This window comes from Grammomys surdaster, unplaced genomic scaffold (assembly GCF_004785775.1).
Source record: "Grammomys surdaster isolate TR1022 unplaced genomic scaffold, NIH_TR_1.0 225, whole genome shotgun sequence".
Lineage (NCBI taxonomy): Eukaryota > Metazoa > Chordata > Mammalia > Rodentia > Muridae > Grammomys > Grammomys surdaster.
Window position 1 is genome coordinate 1986700 of NW_021604670.1, and position 14298 is coordinate 2000997.

Below are 14298 nucleotides of genomic sequence, written 5' to 3' on the forward strand. Positions count from 1 at the left end.
CATTTTTGGGTCTTCACTTGAATTCCATTGATCTTTCTGCTTGTCTCTGTAACAATAGCTTGCAGTTTTTATCACTATTGCTCTGCAGTACATCTTTAGGTCAGGAATGGTGATTCCCTCGAAGTTCTTTTATTGTTGAGAATAGTTTTCACTAGCCTGGGTTTTGTGTTATTCCAAAAGAATTTGCAAATTGCTCTTTTTAACTTTATGAAGAATTTAGTTGGAATTTTTATGGAGATCGAATTGAACCTGTAGATTGCTTTCAGCAAGATTTTTACTATATTAATCCTGTCAATCCATGAGCATGGATGATTTTTCCATCTTCTGAGATCTTCTTCAATTCCTTTCTTCAGGCACTTGAAGTTTTTGTCATAAAGATCTTTCACTTCCTTGGTTAGATTTACAACAAGCTATTTTATATTATTTGTGACTATTATGAAGCTTGTCATTTCCCTATTTTCTTTCTCAGCCTGTTTACCCTTTGAGTAGAAGAAGGTTCAGTAGCCTTCCTACTCTTTGTTTTAGATAATTTTATATACAGCCATGTTGCTGTAGTTGTTTATCAGGTTTAGGATCTGTCTGGTGGAAGCTTCTAGTCACTTAAGTATACTATCATGTCATCTGCGAATAGTGATATTTTGACTTCTTCCTTTCCTATTTGTATCCCTTTGACTTCCTTTTGTTGTCTAATTGCTCTGGCTAGGACTTCCAGTACTATATTGAATAGGTAGGGTGAGAGTGGGCAGCCTTGTCTAGTCCCTGATTTTAGTGGGTTTGCTTCAAGTTTATCTCCATTTAATTTGATGCTGGCTACTTGTTTGCTGTATATGTTTACTATGCTTAGGTATGGGCCTTAGACTCCTGATCTTTCCAAGACTTTTACTATGAAAGGTTGTTGAATTTTGTCAAATGCTTTCTCAGCATGTAGTTAGATGATCATGTGTGTTTTTTTTCCTTTGAGTTTGTTTATAGAGTAGATTACATTGATGGATTTCCTAATATTAAATCATCCCTGCATTCCTGGGATAAAACCTGCATGATCATGATGGATGATTGTTCTGATGTGTTCTTAGATTCAGTTTGTGAGAATTTTATTGAGTTTTTTTTTTGCATGGATATTCATAAGTGAGATTGGTCTGAAGTTCTCTTTCTTTGTTGTGTCTTTGTGAGGTTTAGGTATGAGCATACTTATGGCTTCAAAGAAGGAATTGGGTAGTGTTCCTTCTGTTTCTATTTTGTGGAATAGTTTGAAGAGAATTGGTATTAGGTCTTCTTTGAAGGTCTGATAGAATTTTGTATTAAAACTGTCTCATCTCAGGCTTTTTTGGTGGGGAGACTTTTAAATGACCGCAGCTATTCCTTTAGGGGTTATGGGACTGTCTAGATGGTTTATCTGCTCCTGATTTAACTTTGGTACCTGGTGTCTGTCTAGAAAATTGTTGATTTCATCCAGATTTTTCAATTTTGTTGCATATAACTTTGTAGTAGAATCTGATGTTTTTTTTTTAATTTCCTGGGTTACTTTAGTTATGTCTTCCCTTTTAGTTCTGATTTTATTAATTTTGATACTGTCTTTGTGCCCTCTGGTTAGTTTGGCTAAGGGTTTTTCTACCTTGTTGATTTTCTCAAAGAACCAGCTCTTAGTTTTGTTGATTCTTTGTATACTTCTTTTTGTTTATACTTGGTTGATTTCAGCCCTGAGTTTGATTATTTCTTGATGTCTCCTCCTCTTAGGTGTATTTGCTTCTTTTTGTTCTAGAGCTTTCAGGTGTATTGTCAAGCTGTTAGTGTATGCTCTCTCCAGCTTCTTTTTGTATGCAATTAGAGCTTTGAGTTTTCTTCTTAACACTGCTTTCATTGTGTCCCCTAAGTTTTGGTTTGACAAGCCTTATATTCATTAAATTCTATAAAGTCTTTAATTTATTTCTTTCCTGACCAAGTTATCATTGAGTAGAATGTTGTTCAGTTTCCACATGTATGTAGGCTTTCCATTGTTTTTGTGGTTATTGAAGACCAGTCTTAGTCCATGATGACCTGATAGAATGCATGGGATTATTTTGATTTTCTTGTATCTGTTGAGGCCTGTTTTATGACCAATTATATGATCAAGTTTGAAAAAGATACCATGAGATGCTGAGAAAAAGATATATTGTTTTGTTTTTGGATGAAATGTTCTATAGGTATTTGTTAAATAGATTTGGGTCATAACTTCTCTTAGTTTCACTGTGTTTTCTATTCATGGGCACATTGTTGAGAATGGGGTGTTGAAGTCTCCCACTATTATTGTGTGAGGTGCAATGTGTGCTTTGAGCTTTAGTGCAGTTTCTTTTATGAATGTGGGTGCCCTTGTGTTTGGAGCATAGATGTTCAGAATTGAGAGTTCATCTTGGTTTATTTTTCCTTTGTCATGTATGAAGTGTCCTTCCTTATCTTTTTTGATAACTTCAGGTTGAAAGTCGATGTTATTTGATAATACAATGGCTACTCCAGTTTGTTCCTTGAGATCATTTGCTTGGAAAATTGTTTTCCAGCCTTTTACTCTGAGGTAGTGTCTGTCTTTGTCACTGAGGTGCGTATCTTGTATGCAGCAAGCTGCTGGTTCCTGTTTATGTATCCAGTCTGTTAGTCTATGTCTTTTTATTGGGGAATTAAGTCGATTGAGGGAAAAGTGATTGCTGCTTCCTATTTTTTTTTGTTATTAGAGGTGGAATTATGTTTGTGTGGCTATCTTCTTTTGGGTTTGTTGGAAGATTACTCTCTTGCTTTTTCTAGGGTATAATTTCCCTCCTTGTGTGGGAGCTTTCCCTCTATTATCCTTTGTAGTGCTGGATTTGTGGAAAGATATTGTGTAAATTTGGTTTTATCATGGAATATCTTGGTTTCTTCATCTATAGTAATTGAGATTTTTCTGGGTATAGAAGCCTGAGCTGGCATTTGTGTTCTCTTAGAGTCTGTATGACATCTTTCCAGGATCCTCTGGCTTTTATAGTCTCTGGTGAGAAGTCTGGTGTAATTCTGATTTGTCTGCCTTATAAGTTACTTGATCTTTTTCTCTTACTGCTTTTAATATTCTTTCTTTGTTTTGTACATTTGGGTTTTGATTATTATGTAATGGGAGGAATTTCTTTTCTGGTCTAGTATATTTGGAGTTCTGTAGGCTTCTTGTATGTTCATAGGCATCTCTATCTTTAGGTTAGTGGAGTTCTTTTCTATAATTTTGTTGAAGATATTTCCTGGCCCTTTAAGTTGGGAATCTTCACTCTCTTCTACACCTATTATCCTTAGGTTTGGTCTTCTCAATTTGTCCTAGATTTCCTGGATGTTTTGGGTTAGGAGCTTTATGCATTTTACAGTTTCTTTGGCAATTGTGTCAATATGATATCTTCTGCACCTGAGATTCTCTCTTCTATCTCTTGTATTGTGTTGATGTTTGCATCTATCACTCCTGATCTCTTTCCTAGGTTTTGTATCTCCAGGATAGTCTCCCTTTGTGATTTCTTTATTGTTTCTACTTCCATTTTAATGTCCTGGATGGTTTTGTTTAATTTCTTTACCTGTGTGGTTGTGTTTTCTTATAATTCTTTAAGGGATTTTTGTGCTTCCTCTTTAAAGGCTTCTACCTGCTTACTTGTGTTCTATATTTCTTTGTGGGAGTTATTCATGTCCTTCTTAAAGTTGTCTATCATCCTTAAGAGAAGTGACTTTAAATCAGAATCTTGCTTTTCTAGTTTTATTGGGTATTCAAGACTTGCTATGGTGGGAGAACTAGGTTCTGATGATGTCAGGTAACCTTGGTTTCTGTTGCTTATGTTCATGTGCTTGCCTTTCACCATCTGGTTATCTTTAGTGCTAACTACACTCACTATCTCTGTCTGGAGCCTGTCTGTTCTGTTATCTTGGTTGTGCCAGAACTCCTCAGAGTCCAGCTTTCCCTGTGATCCTTAGATCCTGGGTATAAGGGATCCTGGGAGTCAGGGTACCTCTGGGATCCTGAAATCCTGATGTGACCAATCTCCTGATATCTTGTCATCCTATGATCCTATATTCTTGGGTGTGTTAGAGTTCCTGGGAGTCCAGCCTCTTCTGGTTTTGGGGTCATTGGGTACAGAGCTGACACTCAAGGTCCTCTCAGGGCACCAGTGCAGACAAGCGACACTTGGTTCTTGGTGAGAATATAGAACTGGTTGGTGTAGATGAACTACAGGTTTCTGGACCTTAAGATTTATAGTCATGTCCTGCTTCTTGCTTTGGTTTTATGCTTCCTGGTGGGGGTAGGTATACCGAAATTGGGTACAAAGTCCTGCTGTTCAAGACCAAGTTAGTCCCAACTGCCACCTTCCTTACCATGATGAATTATGTTCCCTTAAAATGTGGGCCAATACAGTCCTTTCTTTGCTAAAGCTTATTTAGACAGGTTATTTGATTACAGCAAAAAGTGACTGCCACAATAGAGTTTATGCTATGTGTCTTTCAGATATTACCCCATCATTCCCCCATAAGATTTCTGTGAGATAGATATTGTTCTAACCATGAGAAACAGGAGGCAAAGTACCACAGGTTATAAATAACACAGTTTCAATGTTTATGCATAACAGAAACATTTGTACACGAGTCAACAATTGAAAGAATAGTGAAAAGAGAAGAAAGGCAAAAAAAATGTTTCCTCAATTATTTTCAAATACGACTGGCAGAGTACTTTTTCATATAAATTTGTGCCAAGAATCATGGCTTCTGATGTATGTAGTCACGCTATTGTAATGATACCCATCCTTCTATTACTCTGTACTTACCAGAAGAACCTAATGCATAACAAATGAAAGACATGGAAAAAAGGAAGCAGGACTTTTCAGTTAAATAATGGGGCAGTCAAGTGAATCTACAGAAGAATCCATAGTGACATAAAAATGACCCACATAAACTTATCCTATGGGGAGCCAAAAATAAGCTTAGAGCTTCTGTTGTGGTCAGTATTTTTTCCTGCTCCAGTCTTGGCCCAAGAGCCAGAAGGCTTTGTAATGACATCAGTCTCATCAAACAGCTTGCATCTGAATGGTTTTTGAGCACTCAGTTAACAGTTCAGTTTATTCAAAGTGGAGAATGGGGGTAAGACCAATGGATAGCATTTGAAAGCTAAAATTAAGCATAAGCCTTGGATAGTTAGAAAGAACAAAATAAACACTAGCTAAAAGAGAGGCAAAGGAGTTAGGGTTTCAAACTTGGGACAAATGACTGAGGTGCCCATTTAACTTATTGAAGCAGATGCTGGCTTCAAGGTTTTCTTTGTATCCCTCAGTCCCTTCCTGTTACAGGGCCTTCCTGGCTGGCAAATCCTTCCACCTACTTTGCGCTCTCCATCCCTATATAATCCACCCATTTTGGTTACCCTCTCTTTTTGTAAGTTTGTGTCTCCTGGCTGTTGCACCTGGTTTCTCTCTCTCCCTTCTCTTTTCCTCTTCCCATCTCTCCACACGGTTCATGGTCATGTTCACTCTGGACTCTCCCAGATGTCACTGTTCTCTCTCACACATCCATAATAAATCTACTCTGTTCCACTTGGATTGAAACCCCATAGGAAGAACATCATAGGCTGGCCTGACCACCCAGTTCTCCCAGAGACTAGACCACCAACAAAAGAGTGTACCTGGAGGGATCCATGGCTCCAGATACATACGTAACAGAGGATGGTCTTACCTGACAGCAATGGGAGGGGAGGCCCTTGGTCCTGGGGAGGTTTGATGCCACAGTGTATGGGGATGTTGGAGCAATAAGGCAGAAGAGGGTAGGTGGGTAAGGTAGTACTCTTATACAGGGATGGCAGATGTGGGATGAGGGGATTGGTGGAGGGTTAACTGGGAAGTGAGATATCATTTGAGATGTAAATGAATAGAATTAATTATTAATTAAATTAATATTAATTATTAATTAAAATAATAAATAAATAAATAATGCTTCCCTGCTACCGTACCTAGGACCAGACATGTTTCCCATCTTTTTTATTTCCTCTTTCATTCAGCTAGTGCTGGTGCTGAAGTCAGTCATCTGTTTTCCTTTCCTTTCCTCTCCTTTCCTTTCCTTTCCTTTCCTTTCCTTTCCTTTCCTTTCCTTTCCTTTCTTATCCTTACCTTTTTATTTTTATTTTTTTAATTTAACTAAGGGTATAGGGAAAGAAAATCCATGTCTTACCTGTGTACTGTTCCAGCCTTAGGTTTTATAATTACCAAACTAAATATTTTACATTTTGTGTATATCCCTTGTTGGTTCTCAGACTTGGGACTCATGTATTTCTTAAAATCTTATTGATAGTCCACTTTAGGAGGTATGAAGAATTACCTACCAATCTGTGATTTAAGCCAAGTCTCTCAAATAAGTCTGATTCAGGTTTAAACTTGGTTATCTACTGGAGATTTTCGTTGAGGAAAACAACCACATCTTAAAAACACAAGTAGTTTAAGTTTAAAAAAAAAGAAGAAAGAAAGGAAGGAAGAATGACAGAAAGGAGAAAAGAAATAAGAAAAGAAAGAAAAGAAAAATGCAAGTATGGATGAGTAATTCAGGTGTAAACTGCCACCCATAATGTGGGCTGAGTCTTTTCTCCTTCACAGTTCTAAATAGAATGAAACCATTTATAGCATTTTAGGCCTCTGTTTTTCTATATTTTTGCTATTCTAGCTGCCAATCTGGAATACACACTGCCTTTTGGATGTTAAAATTTACAAGTAGATCTGAAAATGGTGGTGGTGGTGGTGGTAGTGGTGGGATTCTGGTGTGTATTGGAAACAGTTTGTAAAATGCCTCAAAATCTTAACTTCCAGGAGGTCATTCTCCCAGGCACACATCATTTTTATCTCCTCCCTGGGATATTGAGATCTGACTGCTGTGCCTGCCAGCTTCTCTCCCAGGGCCGCTGTGGGATGCCTTAAAAGAAAAATGCTTATGTAAAGAAGACAAGTGTGGGAAGGCAGGCATTGGCTCTCACAGACCAAGGGGCTCAGCAATTCCACCCACAGCTTCTTTTTCAGAGAAAAGTCCCTGAAGACAGATGCACTTCTAGCAAGATGTCTGGCACTCTACAACTATTTCCCAACCTTTTCTGATGTGTCGATTTCCTCCTGATAGCTTAATTTTATTAGATCATAGGAGTCCAATGTGGATATGAAAACTGTTACAGGAAAGCAGCTGTTTAATGTAGTTTTTTTTTTAAGCAACCCATGTGGGCGGGGAGAAAGGGAAATCGGAAACCTTGCAAACTAAAATCTACTTAGGCTGACTAGCTTTGTCTTTCCCTGGATATGAAAAAATATTCATGATCTGCCACTATGGTACTATATACTAGATGTAATTTAAAAAAAAAAACTCTTATATAGGACAGAGGTCATTGAGAAGTGTACTGTTCCCTTACAGTACGGCACAGAGAAACTTTTGAATCCACATGTCCAGGCACTGTCTCTCTGAGGAGCAGGATGCCAGGAGAGGGAGCAATGATTCTCTCTATCTGTAATGCCATTCAGATCAGGACTCCTCGAGCATCAGCTGGCTGCTCCAAGGGTCAAAAAGACTAGGAAGCCCTGACAAGAGGAAAAGCACTGAAAAGAGAACAGTCACTCAGGGCCAGATCAACAGAAATGCTCTGTGATTCAAATCAGTGAAACACTTGCTGAACTGGAGAGCAGATAAGACAGCTTGAGGCAGAAGGATAACTCAGACCTGTCGCTTCAAAGGACAGCTCAGCATGCAGTGGGTGATGGGCCACCTGATATGTTTGCCACCAAGAATCTTCCCTGTTGTCTATGTTTTCTTTCATTCACCTACTCATTCAGTAATTTGGTGTCCACAGTGATCTGTGCATCAAGAACTGAAAACACAAGAATATGTGCTTTAATTGTGGTTGCTGAACCTAGCAGAACTGTAACATTTACATAGGTGACTGATGGATTTCTGTTGAACTGAGTATATATCTTCCTTATGTTAACCTCAGATAGGGATGACAAAACAGGAAAGAGTCAGGGCTAACAAAGTAATTTCAATACTTACACACAGGCAAAAGTGAATTCCAAGAATCTATTTTCTATAAAGGGACTTTGAGAGATATAAATCATAAGTGTTAGTGGAAAGCTGTTTACCAAGCAACAATAATATTAAAATCTCCCCCTTTGCATCCTCCAGCTAAGGCATAGTCTCTCTTCCTCTGGGTAGAATAAATAAGAGGATCATTCCATAGTAAGGCTAGGAGAAGATGTCTAGTCTTTAAAACAGAGGAGCAGTGAGGAACACAGTTAGTTCACTGAAGCATGATTTCCTGCACCATCGTGTACTGAAGGCTGAGACTCTTTCATGCTGTCTTCCTTTGTCCTCTCCAAGGACATGGATTTCTGTGTATATACATTCTAGCCAGACATTGGAAGAAAGTTAGATACCCTACTCAACAACCTGAAGAAATAAATACACAATTCTACACTCCTTAGAAACCATGAAGAGGCTGGAGAGAGTTCAGTTAAGAGTTCACTTGCTATTATATCTAAAGGCAGGAGTTGAATTCCCAGCACCCATATCTAATAGTTCACAACTGCCTCTAACTCCATCTGCAGGGAATTCAACACCCTCTTCTGAGTTGTATAGAACCCTGAAAGCATGTACACATATATACTTATTTATTTTAAGTGAAAAACAAATCTAACATAAAATGACTCAACATGCAATAAAGGCTATCACCCATAATCCCTACAAACAACACAGATGCTTCAAAAGTTGTTTTCTACACTCCTCTTTGCATATGTATGTGGGTCCCTAGAGTGATCTGTGAAAATTTGGCCAAAATCTCTATTATTAAAAGGGCCAAGGAAGAAAACTAGAAGGAACATCTTGAAATAAACAGCATCTGTGAATATAAAATGACTAAATCAAAACCATTCCTTAAAAACTGGCAGTGGAAGAGGGTGGAGGGTGCCTCAACTGGTGCAGAGAGCAGTCAGAAATGAGATCCTAGATGGCACTATGCAACACAGTGGCCCCTAGTTGCATACAGCTATTTAAATTTGAATTAGACTACGGGTTCTTCAATTCCATAGTCTACTAGCCACTATCCAAGGGCTCCAATAGGCACATGCAGCAAGTGGCTGCCATTAGTGCAGTGCAGAGCAAGCTAAGGGTTTCATCACTGCAGGGAGTCTATGAGACAGCTGAAGTTTGGAAGTAAACACTGAGCTGCAAATAGGAAGGGTGATAAAAGTTTTAAGTATTTAATGATGATTAAGGTAGAGACAGAATTCAGAGTGTTGGAAAAGACTAAAGAAAGTACTCAAAACTTTGGCTCAAGGAGCTAAGTGAAGACTGTTGAACCAGTGATATTCTGACACACTGGAGATAGGGAAGGCAGAAATCCTGCACAAGAGACCTGGAACATTTAAGTATCTTCAGGCTTTCTGCCTTTGCTGGGTCTTTTAACGTCAGAGCAGGAAGAGCCTATAGTGATGGGCATGACTTGGGACATTTAAGGTTAAACAGTCTCTGAGCACAGCATGGGGTAATAGTGCTAAATCAATGGTGTGGAAGAGCATAAAGGCCAGGTAAGTGTAGAAAATATAATATTTTCTGCAAAAGTAGACTCAAATGTCCTCAGATTAATTACATTTTTACAGAACCTTGTTCTCTCTAATTATAGGCTTAGAATTCTATGAAATGAAATTTTATAGATACACAATAGAGAACAATTGTGTGTGTGTGTGTGTGTGTGTGTGTGTGTAAGTGTGAATTTTTTGAAGTTAGAGGACAACTTGAGGCTAAATTTCTCTTTCATCCTATAGATTCTGGAGGGTGAACTCAGGTTATTAAACTTGGTGGCAAGTCATCAAACATAAAATTTTAAAATATAGAAAAAATAGAAGAAAACATATACCTCCCTTATACTATTTTACAACATCGAAGAAAAGCTTATATATGTTTTATTGAGACACGTTTTTCTGACCAATGATTGAGAAAGAAGTAGCTGGGATATAGCCCAGTAGGTAGAGTGCTATCCTAGAATGGATAAAGCCCTGGATTCAGTCACCAGGACCACATGAACAAGGGTGGTGACATGTACTAGTCATTTTAGCACTGAAGAAGGGGAGACAGGAGGACCAGAAGTTCAAAATTGTCGTTGGATATACAATGAATCTTGTAGGCTTACATTTTTCAAAGCCTATTTTAATAAGGGTTCTTAAACACTTCAACTTCCCTTCTAGCCCACCTACCAGAGGTAGGCGTAAAGAAAGGTTAATAGGAAACAGGACCTATTTAGAAGTAGTTCTTTGGGGAGATTCCCATCTTTATTTTCAGGATACCAGTAGTCTAGTCCAAAATACCAACATGAGATACATGAGACCCTGTTTTAAAAATTATATATGAAGCAAAAAAATGAAAAGAAAGAAGGAAGAATTCGGGGTATAAAGAAAAGGAAGCCAGTTGTTAAAAGCAATTGAAATAATTTAATGTGTAAGAGATGAGAAGAAAGCCATATGAATTGCTATCAAATTACTGAGAATTTCATGAATCCTTACTGGTTATTATTGCACTCCGTATTGTATGCCCAATCATGCTAGGTAAGAAGTTTAAGATGACATAGGAGAAAGGGATTTGTACCCCTCTACTAAAACAACAGAAACCTTATCAATATTAACAAAAATACAGGGCCAATTATTGATTGTATTAGGGAACATAGAACATTTGCAATTCATATCAACAGCATTCAGGTTTTAGTTATTGCTATTTCAAAACTGTAAAATGTGTCACTGGTTCCATTAGTAAATGTCTATTCTGGAATTCATTATTTAGTTTATGAAGGTCACATTGTTTTGAGCATTTATTGAGAAAGGTGTCTCTAGGATGTAAAGAAACAGGAATATGTTATTTGTTCATCATTGAAGACAAATAGAGAAATTACTTTCTCATTAAGAGAATGTGTATGTGTTGAGGGAAGGAGAGGAGAAGTGAATCGTTTGGTGGTAAAGTCAAATGGAATGAGCCAGCGTGCTTTTTAGTTGCTGTTCTGTTCTGTGATATTTAATCATTCTAACTGTCTTGAGAGGACGCTGTGATTTCTTTGAATGTCAAATGAAGTTGAAGTTGGATCTAGCAAAGTGGTTGTGGTGGACTTATTCTACAAAGCCAGCTGTTAGTGCACTGGAATTGTCTTTTAAACCATGGCAACTTATTTAAATTACTTAAAACAACATTTATTCAACAAAAATTCATGAGCATTTACCAAGTGCTCAGAACCATTCTGGAGCTGCAAATCAAAATACACTAAATAGCCAATTCTCATACTGCAATAGGAGAAATGCAATTAACAGCAAAGAGATACTGTGCCAAGTGGTGACAGCATGCTGCTGAAAAGGAGAGCAGAACATAAGGCTTTCTAAGAGTTAGGGGAACAACAGCACATACCACCAACATCATAGTGGAGCAAGTCTTCATAAACACACGTTTGGATTTCATAGTTGATTCAAAGTATGGTTTCCCTGTGACATTTGTAGCCTGGACATTATGTCTACTTTCTGTTCTCCTTTAGGGTAAGCCACACTGGTGTGGCAAAATCTGCTCTTAAACCTTGTTTGAACTCTTCCTACAGCTTCTGGATTTGTATGAATAGAACAGTTAGGTATCATCTGACAGCACCATGCTAATCACTGGCCCTGTCTCAGGCTTTTCTAACACTATAGGGACTTCCATAAAAGCTAAGTGATCCTGATTCCTTTTGGGAACACTGTTGATCCTCCAGCCCATGAGGAAAATTCCTGGATCAGTTGTTAAACTTGTCTCTGAAACTTCCCATTTTCCTTGAAAGATACAAGAGCATTTATAAACATAGTGTCAAAGAAAGACAGCAAAGTAACTCCCAAGGTAACTTGTCTCAGGGTGGAAATGTGAGTTCACTTTGGACAGATATGTCCATATATACATGTGAATTCAGAGTGTCTGAGTTCTGACAGGCTTCCCCATTATTGCCTTATTCCACTCCCTCTGTATTTAACTATAATTTGAATGGACAAGGTTTTCAAACTATATCTGTAACCCATTTCTATTCAAAGAAGATCTATTTGTTCAACAAAATTTAGCACCAAGTATGTACTGCAGTTGGCCCAGAGCTCAGTGTTTTTTATGTCTGGGTAAATTGATTGTTTCTCTTAAAGGGGTTATAATGTGTTTATGGAGATAAGAGCAATACAACCCCAGAGAGTTTTTGGACATACAGATGACCTTGTAAACAGAATGATACTTGTGATAAGAATTTGAAGTTCTGTACATGTCAGGGAAATTAAGGCAGAAATTAATTTATGAATCTTGAACTAAGATGTAATGAAAACAAAGTACTTGAATTAAGGAGACTATTCCCAATATGGCAAGTGTCATCAGAGAAGTCCTGACTTCTATGTACACATGGGGCAAAAACTAAATGTCAGCCTGGCTAAGTCAGTTAGCTCTGTGTGTTGGGAGAAACAAGGTCAGACAGACAACAGGGACTATTTCATCTAGGTTTGCTCTGCAGTTAACAGTAACAGCTGTCTACCTCATCCAGAAAAATGGGAACATGAAACCATTTTAGAAAACAGTCATCATGACTGGTTGATAATGCATAGATCATTCTATTAAAAAGTCATATACTCTTTGATCCATGCAGCCATTAGGACATTTGACACCGAATCTTGTGACAATTGCTCCAGTTCCTGTGGTCCTAACAGAATAAGCTCATTCATCCATCCCAATAGACCAGTTATGAGAGGAGAGTCTGTAGGGCCAGAGGCTCTTCCGAGAGTTTATGAATCATGGTGCTTTAGGTAGGTGATTCTTAGGTGACTAACACAGACATATTCAGAATTAAGCAGTAGTCTGACTCACAGTTTTAAGGCAAAGGAGACAAACAGAAACCCAAGGCAACAATGTCAGGATTTCATTCTGCTTTTAGTGGCCTTCTGGGACTAAGGAAGGAATAAGTGCTCTTTAGCAAAAGCAGTTTCTAAGTACTTGTTACAAAACCAGAAAGCCCTGGTAAGGTAGACTTAATTGCCTATTTCACATTTGGAATAAATCAGTCTGGTCTTCCCCCTACCCTCTACTGATTTTGGTTCAAATAGGGCTCTTTTTTGCTGAAGCAGTACTTCGCCTTTATTGAAGGGAAGCTTTAAGGTCACAAGCATACAAACCACGCCACATTTTTTTGCCAATGATCTTTTCTCTGAAACTTCATATTCAGAGATCACTTTTCTTTCCTTCCTCCTTCTACTTCTGATATACTTTTTGTTTCTTTCCTCCAAAATAAACCTGTACAGAAATGACAAACAATCATCAATGCTACCAGACCCAACCCCAGCCATGGGTTTTGGTTCCGGGGTTGACATTCTCCTGACTTAAAAGAAAAAATGACAAGAGTATACTGAGAAATGAGAAAAATGAATTTATTTATAGTTTTGACCAGAAATGGGGATAGAGACATCTTATACCTTCCTCTGCCTTGCCCACAATACTGTCATATATTACAGAAAGGACAAGCAAAACCAGGGAATATGGACTCAAAGAAGGCAGTACCCTCAGCTTTTGGAACCCTGCTAGTGGCCCATCCTTACTGCCTGCATAGAAGAATCCTGATTTTATGTTCCCCAACTGCTCTTCCATTTTACAGAGATACTAAGCACTTTCTATTCCATTTGCAGTTCCTTTGAGTCTCTTGGGTTGCTCTAAAACTTGAGGGAAAGGCACCTTGGAGAAGAGATGGGAAATGAGTTGGTTGCCCTGTGACCCATTCCCTTCCTAGCTTGCAGGTACTTCAGCCTTCTCTAATAATTTGGCAATGAAGTACAGGGAAGGAATATTTGCCCTACCTCCCCTATTCCCTGGGAATCTCTCTCTGAAGCTAGGCTTGTGGCCATTAATAGCATGTTATATTTGGCTTCAGAAGCCACCAGATAAAAAGCAGATTCTGGATTTCATTGCTTTTCCTAGAAAACCCTCTTCCTCTTTCTTCCTCTACAAACTTGTGTTAAATTATAAGGACAACACTTGCCTATGTTTTCATTTTGAATGTCATATTAATACATTGAAAACCTGTTTGGATATCTTAATGAAGCAAATGATTCTAGCAAATCATCTCTATTTCAAAAATCACAAAATCTGCCTCATTGTTCAGGAAATTTCTAAACCATTTCCCCTGGGCAGTCTACAGGGCTTCATTTCAGTACCAGAGCATCTGTACAAGTGCTTCTGTATTCTTCTTCCATTTAATTTACATTCTCTCTCTCTCTCTCTCTCTCTCTCTCTCTCTCTCTC